The sequence below is a fragment of the Ipomoea nil genome, unplaced genomic scaffold (genome assembly GCF_001879475.1).
Source record: "Ipomoea nil cultivar Tokyo-kokei standard unplaced genomic scaffold, Asagao_1.1 scaffold0519, whole genome shotgun sequence".
In the NCBI taxonomy this organism is placed as follows: Eukaryota; Viridiplantae; Streptophyta; class Magnoliopsida; order Solanales; family Convolvulaceae; genus Ipomoea; species Ipomoea nil.
This window is the reverse complement of record NW_017616947.1, coordinates 3204351-3213134: the sequence shown is the minus strand read 5'-3', so window position 1 is coordinate 3213134 and position 8784 is coordinate 3204351.

Genomic DNA, 8784 nt, shown 5'->3' with positions numbered 1-8784 from the left:
TCCAACGCGTTGAAATACAATACATATAGATATATACATAGATATACGAAAAGTCATTTCGAGGCATGAAGATATATCCTAAGAGACTCTAGCTTTCAAATCAGGGAACCAACTCGACAAATAGGGGTACACACAATCAACAGTCATAATCAAGCATATACAATTCTCAACATAGGGCACAGTTAAAGATAAGCACAACCAGTAATCACAATTAGGCATGTATAGTTTACTAGCAAGAGTTCTATGGTCACGTTTCCATAACCGCCATAACATCACTCCTTCTCATCTCATCACATAGCACACTTTCTTGGCGCCACACACTACTACAGGAAACGGATTTAACGTCTACATTATAACGTCGGTTTTTTGAAAATCCGACGTTAAATATTTAAAATTATTTTTTATTTTTTTAAAAATACATATGACGTCGGTTATTTGGTATGGCCGATGCCGTATATTAAATAAAAAATAAATAAAAAATAAATACGAGATACGACGTCGGCGTTATACGTTGCCGACGCCGTATCTCAAATAAAATATATATATATATATATGGTATACGGCGTCGGCGACGTATATCGCCGACGCCGTATACTTGAATTTAAAAAAATAAAAAATAAATAAATAGTAGATACGGCGTCGGAGAATTAAACTCCGACGCCGTATCTCTAATAATTAAAAAAAAAATATGGTATACGGCGTCGGCGACGTATAACGCCGACGCCGTATACTCAAATTAAAAAAATAATAATAATAATAAATAGGAGATACGGCGTCGGAGTTAAATCTCCGACGCCGTATCGTATAATTAAAAAAAAAAATTAAAATGGTATACGGCGTCGGCGACGTATATTGCCGACGCCATATACTCGAATTTTAAAAAAAAAAATAAAAAATAAATAGTAGATACGGCGTCGGAGAATTAATCTCCGACGCCGTATTTACTATAATTAAAAAAAAATATTTAAATGGTATACGGCGTCGGCGTCGTATAACGCCGACGCCGTATACATAAATTAAAAAAAAAATTTATGAAGCTAAGCGAGCTAGCTAGGTACAAAAAAAATTTATGAAGGCTCACTGCTCAGCTCATTCCAAACGCCCTAGCTCACTCCTCAGCTCACTTCTCACCAACGCCAAGGCTCACTGCTCCATCCGCCGTACGCCACCGCCGCCGAACGCCCTACGCCACCGATGCTCTCCACCGCCGCCTAAGCCGTCGTCCACTGCCGTCGGCCTCGCTCTCCGCACGTCGTCGTCTTCGGCCTCGGCCTCGCTCGCCGTCGCCCTAAGCCGCCGTCCTCGCCGTCGCCCGTCGTCGCCGGTCGCCAACAGCGTCGTCCCCAAGGTACGTACGTATATATATATATATATATATATATATATATATATATATATATATATATATATATATATATATATATATATATATAAACCATTTTTAATATATAATATATATATATAATAAAAACCAATTTTTAATATATAATATAATATATATATTTTTAATATATAATATATATATATAATAAAAACCAATTTTTAAATATATAATATATATATATAATAAAAACCAATTTTTAATATATAATATAATATATATATTTTTAATATATAATATATATATATAATAAAAACCAATTTTTAATATATAATATAATATATATATATATATATATATATATATATATATATATATATTATAAATTAAAAATGATTATGTATATATATTTTTTGAATTTTGAATTTTATATATTATTATTGTGTATATTTTCGAAATTTTAGGAATAATTGTGTATATATTTAATTTTATAAGTTAGTGGGTCAATTATGAATTGTTGTGTGTATATGTGGAATTTTATGAAATTTTGTTTATATATTATTGTGTATATCTTGAAATATTATTATTGTGTATATAAAATGATGTTGTTTTGGACCAAGGCCCACCATGCTAGGTGAATCTTGATCCATAATTTGCCTTTTCAAGTATATAACTTATCAAATAATTTAAGTGAACAAGCTAAGTGTATAATACATGATGATGTTATATATTGAATATATTGCACTAGTTGATACTTAATACAAAATGATGTTGTTTTGGACCAAGGCCCACCATGCTAGGTGAATCTTGGTCCATAATTTGCCTTTTCAAGTATATAACTTATCAAATAATTTAAGTGAACAAGCTAAGTGTATAATACATGATGATGTTATATATTGAATATATTGCACTAGTTGATACTTAATATAAAATGATGTTGTTTTGGACCAAGGCCCACCATGCTAGGTGAATCTTGGTCCATAATTTGCCTTTTCAAGTATATAACTTATCAAATAATTTAAGTGAACAAGCTAAGTGTATAATACATGATGATGTTATATATTGAATATATTGCACTAGTTGATACTTAATATAAAATGATGTTGTTTTGGACCAAGGCCCACCATGCTAGGTGAATCTTGGTCCATAATTTGCCTTTTCAAGTATATAACTTATATTACCAAATAATTTAAGTGAACAAGCTAAGTGTATAATACATGATGATGTTATATATTGAATATATTGCACTAGTTGATACTTAATATAAAATGATGTTGTTTTGGACCAAGGCCCACCATGCTAGGTGAATCTTGGTCCATAATTTGCCTTTTCAAGTATATAACTTATATTACCAAATAATTTAAGTGAACAAGCTAAGTGTATAATACATGATGATGTTATATATTGAATATATTGCACTAGTTGATACTTAATATAAAATGATGTTGTTTTGGACCGAAATGTAATACTAATTGGCCGAAATGAATATAGTGTAGTTGTTGTAGTAGTTATAATTATATAAATTTGTTAAAATGTTGTTAACAAATGTTTAACTAGGTTATTATTATTTTAGATTGGCTTGTGATGGATAAAAGTTGGATGAAAGCTAATCGACTTAGTCAGGAATATGAAGATGGAGTTAGAAATTTTTTACAGTTTGCAAATAATAACCTTCCGAATAGTAATAAGAGGTTCTTCTGTCCTTGTAAGAAATGTTGTAATCAGAAAAGGTTAGGTGAAGAAGACATATATGATGATCTAATTGTTAATGGGATTAATCCATATTATACACAATGGATTTGGCACGGTGAAAGCGATGTGGCTACAACATCTAACATGTATGTTGACAATGAAGATGATGAGTCTGAAGATCGGTTGGATGAAATGTTTCGCGATGTTGGAGAAGAGTTTACCAATCGGTCAAATGAGTTGGATGAATTATTGAATGATTCAAAACAACCTTTATGGCCAGGGTGTAGTAAATATACCAGATTATCTGCTGTATTAAAATTATTCAACTTGAAAGCTGGGAATGGGTGGACCGACAAGAGCTTTACTGCTTTACTTAAAATAGTCAATGATATGCTTCCAGATGGTAATGAACTTCCCAAGAGTACATATGATGCCAAAAAGATGTTGTGTCCCATGGGTATGGGATACAAAAAAATACATGCTTGCCCTAACGATTGCATATTGTTTAGGAATGATTACAAAGACTTGCATGCATGTCCAATATGCGGGGCATCTCGTTATAAAACAAGAGAGAGTGGTAAAGTACGTTTGAAAAGTCCACCAGCTAAAGTTTTGTGGTATCTCCCAATTCTTCCAAGATTTAAGCGCATGTTTGCAAATCCAAGCGATGCGAAGAACTTATCATGGCATGCAGATGAAAGAATTTCCGATGGCAAGCTTCGACACCCGGCTGATTCTTCTCAATGGATAACATTTGATAATGCATTTCCTGAATTTGGCCACGAGTCGAGAAATCTTAGACTTGGACTTTGTACTGATGGTATTAACCCTCACGGGAACCTAAGTAGCAAGCATAGCTCGTGGCCAGTTATGTTGATAATTTATAATCTACCCCCGTGGTTGTGTATGAAACGCAAATACATATTATTAAGCTTGATGATTTCTGGGCCAAAACAACCAGGCAATGATATAGATGTTTTTTTGGCGCCTTTGATTGATGACTTGAAGCAATTATGGGATGAAGGTGTGTTAGTGTTTGACGCATATCGGAAGGAGACTTTTAAGTTGCATGCAATGCTTTTTTGCACAATCAATGACTTTCCAGCTTATGGTAACTTGTCTGGATATAGTGTCAAAGGTCATAAGGCATGCCCCATATGTGAAAATAATACCTGTTATCATCAACTGGTTCATGGTAGAAAGACTGTATACATGGGGCATCGGAGATTTCTTGATAAATTTCACCCTTATAGAAAATTAAAAAAGGCATTCAATGGCGTTCAAGACTATACAGATGTTCCACAACCATTAACAGGGAATCAAGTTTATGAACGAGTTGAATGCATCAATGTTACTTTTGGTAAGACTCAAAAGCTTCAATCTCAAAGAGGTAAGAGGTCAAAAGAGATACCTACAAATGAGAAGAGTCCGTGGAAAAAGAAATCTATATTTTTTTATCTTCCATATTGGAAGACACTAGATGTGAGACATAGTATTGATGTGATGCATGTGGAGAAAAATGTATGTGATAGTCTTGTTGGAACTCTTTTAGACATTAAAGGTAAGACTAAAGATGGACTCAATGCTAGATTGGATTTGGTTGAAATGTGTATACGACCTACATTAGCTCCACGTTGCGGGGATAAGAGAACATATTTGCCTCCAGCTGCTCATACTTTATCAAGAAAGGAGAAAATAAGTTTTTGTGAGTGTTTACGTGGAGTAAAGGTACCACAATGGTATTCATCAAATATCAGTAAACTTGTTAATATGCAAGATTTAAAGTTGGTGGGGTTGAAGTCTCATGATTGTCATGTCTTAATGCAACAACTATTGCCAGTGGCTGTTAGAGGCATATTACCTAAAAAGTTGAGATATACCATCATAAGACTTTGTTTCTTTTTCAATGCAATATGTGGGAAAGTTGTTGATCCAGACAAATTAGATGAATTGCAAAATGACATTATTGTTACACTGTGTCAGCTAGAGATGCACTTTCCACCTTCATTTTTTGATATCATGGTTCATTTGCTTGTGCATTTGGTGAGAGAGATCAAACATTGTGGTCCAGCTTATTTGAGGTGGATGTACCCATTTGAACGGTACATGAAAGTATTAAAAGGTTATGTTAGGAACCGATATAGGCCGGAAGCATCTATAGTTGAAAGCTATGTTGCAGAGGAGGTTATTGAGTTTTGTACAGAATATTTGGCAGGGGTAGATGCTATTGGTGTTTCTACTAATCGACATGAAGGAAGAATTGCTGGGAAGGGTACTCGAGGAGTCAAAGTGAAGACTATGCCTCGTGAAGATGTTGAGGAGGCACACTTGTACATCTTGCATAATACAAGTGAAGTCGAGCCGTATTTAGATGAACACAAGGCATTGATTAGAGAGCAAAATCCAAGAAGGACAGACATGTGGATTGTGGGCGAACATAATCGAACTTTTATTCGTTGGTTCAAAAATAAAGTTATTGAAGAGAATAATATGTCTGAAACTGTTTCATGGTTAGCACATGGTCCTGGTTTGGATGTCCTATGCTATAATGGATATGACATTAATGGGTTTTCTTTTTATACAAAAGCTCAAGATGAAAAGAGCACTATGCAAAACAGTGGAGTTACTTTGGTTGCAAATTCCATGCATTTCAGTAGTTCGAAAGATACAAATCCTGTGTTCGCAGAGTTGTCATATTATGGTGTGATTGAAGAAATATGGGAAGTTGATTATGTTTTGTTTAGGGTGCCGGTGTTTCGATGTAGATGGGTAGATAATAAACATGGTGTAAAAGTTGATGAGTTGGGATTTACACTTGTTGATTTTAATCGTGAAGGGCACAAAAATGAGCAGTTCATAATGGCATCCCAAGCAAAACAAGTCTTTTATATTAGTGATCCTTGTGACAAAAAATGGTCAATTGTTCTTCATGGAAAGAGACAAATTACTAGAGATGAGAATGAAGATGTTAGTTTTGATATTGAGGAAATACCACCATTTTCTTCAAGTTTGTTGCCCACTATTATTGATAATGAGATAGATGAAGTACATGCATCACGAGATGATCATCATGAAGGGATATGGGAGAATTGATTATTACATGTAATGCCCGCTATTTATTTTGTTTTTTAGTTTTCTTATTGTAGTACTTTTATATATTCTAATAATTTTTGTTTCTAAACAGGCGTATGGATTCAGCAAATGGTGATGGTACTACAGAGGATGGTACTGCACAAGATACTCATACTACTCAAAGTAGTAATACTACTTCTAAGACGAGGGGCGCCACTCGTATGCAAAAACTCATTCTGCAGCGTTCTACTGAAGGGAAACACCACATTGAGCTTGATGGATTGGAGCCTGTCTACGGGCCAGAAGGCAGTGCATTTAAAAGTTATGTTGCATTAGTGGGACGAATACATACTCCTATCACCATAGATGAATGGCCGAATGTCCCAGAAAATATTAAGAGTACTATTTGGAAACAAATCCTGGTAACTTTTAATTTTGTAAGATTTTGATTTATTCATAAAGTTTCTATAATTACATTTCTAACTAATAAATAATTTTGTTTTGCAGAATACTTATGATATTCCCGACACAACTGATATGAGGAGAGTATGGTTAAGATATGTGGGTGATCGGTGGAAAGATTTTAAAGCGAAATTGGTGAGCAAGTATATATACGGCAGTTTTGCAGGTATGAGCCCATGTATAAAATACAACTTCATTGAACAAGAGACATGGGATGAGTTTGTAAAGTCGCATACAGGTTCAACATATGAGGTATCGTTATTATTCTATCAATATTTCCAACATAAACTCTATCATTATTATGAGGGACATGTAAAGAGTTTGATTAATATTTTGTATTTATATAGGCAAAAAAAGAAAAAAATATCAAGACATACAAGCTAAGAATATTCATCCACATCTTTTAGCTCGAGGAGGTTATAAAAGGTTGGAGAAGATGATGATGGATGAGAAGTTGAAAGAAAAACAAGCGTTGGCTGATGCAGATCCGACGTATACAATGAGTCCTCCAAGTCCTCCACGTAGAGCCGAAAAGTGGAAGAAAGCAAGAATTGACAAGTCAGGAAATTATCGCACTGAATCAACAAGATTGGTGGCGGAAAAAATTGTAAGTAAATATGTTGTCATTTACTAAAGTAATAGTAATTATTATTGAATAATTTTTATATATGTTAGGATGCTCTTGAGATCCAAATTTCTCAAGGAGAATTTGTTGAGAAAGGAAGACAAGATTCATTGACTGTTGCATTGGGTACTGATGAGCATTCTGGACGTGTTAGAGCCATGGGAAGAGGACATGGCTTCAAAAGTGTATTTGGCCATGCAAAAACGTCGCGAAAAGCCTCCTGAAGATGTTCAACAAATGGTTGATGATGCTGTTGCAGTAGCGTTAGAGAAACAAAAGCAGCAAAATATTTCTGAACGGGAGGAATTTGGTCAACGATTAACTGAGCAATTTGAGGCAAAAATAGCTAGTATGATGTTGAAATTTAGTGCTATGCAGACTCCTTTACAAGCAAAGCAGGTGGATGACGTATGTGTGGATGTTGTGTCACTACCTCCAAGTGACAAAGCTAGTTCCCCAGACCCTTTTAGTAATTTACCGACTGTAAGTATTCGTTTAAAGTTATCTTATTATTATTTATCAATAAAATTTTATATGATTTTTAATTAAAAATTATTGTAGTTAGGGGCACGATGTCAACTGTTCTTAGAAGATCCAATTAGACGTCCAGTAGCATATGGGACAGCTTACAGTGGTGGACAGGTTCATGGGTTGTATTGGATATAAATCATGTGAAGGTGAGCGTAAATGAAGTTAGTGATCCAAGTGCACATGTACCAATCCCCACCAGTGAGGTTCAGCTTGTAGGTGATGCAATTCAACACTTTATTGCTTGGCCAAAGAAGCTGGTAGAGTTATGTACTAAAGTTGATGTGGTATGTATACTGAAAATATTTCTATTTTAAAATAGTAAGTAATTTACTTTTTAAAATAATAATTCTTACTTGTATTATAATTCACAGTCAAAAGAAAAGACCAAATTGACTTTTCATTCGGGTGTGCAATCCGTTCATCAACAATTCACTATACCTGATGATGATTCTTTGACTGATGGATGCAAAAAGGCCTTTCCAATAGCTCGCCATTTTGAACACCCTCTGTGGTCCATGTGGCTCGTGGTATTATGGGCAACATTGACTATGACTTGCACCTTCTAAGTGATGAGATAATGCGTTTCTTAAATATGGAGACCATCGATGTTTCTTCTAATTCAGTTCTTTATGAGGTAATAAGTTCTTTAGTATTATTTATTCATAATAGTTTTATATTTATATAGTTGGTAATCTATATATAATTGGTTGTGTTTGTGAGAATAGGGTATTTACATTAGTTTTGAGTTGGCATCAAAAGACACGTATGGCTTCCTAGATCCATATTGGATTCAACCACAAATGAATAATATGGAAGACAGGAAATCATATATAAATGCCACCATGCAGTCGGGGAAGAAATTGGTATACTTAGCCCCATATGTTCTCAAGTAAGTATTAATTACGTTTTAAATAAAAGTACTTATATATAATATATTTTATTATATATTATATTCACTTAAAACTAATAAATTATTTATTTGTAGTGAGCATTGGATGTTGATGGCGATTTGTCCTCGACTAAATGAAATTTTTTGGTTTGATTCACTTGGTCATGGGCCGCGTGAAGACATTAAACATAT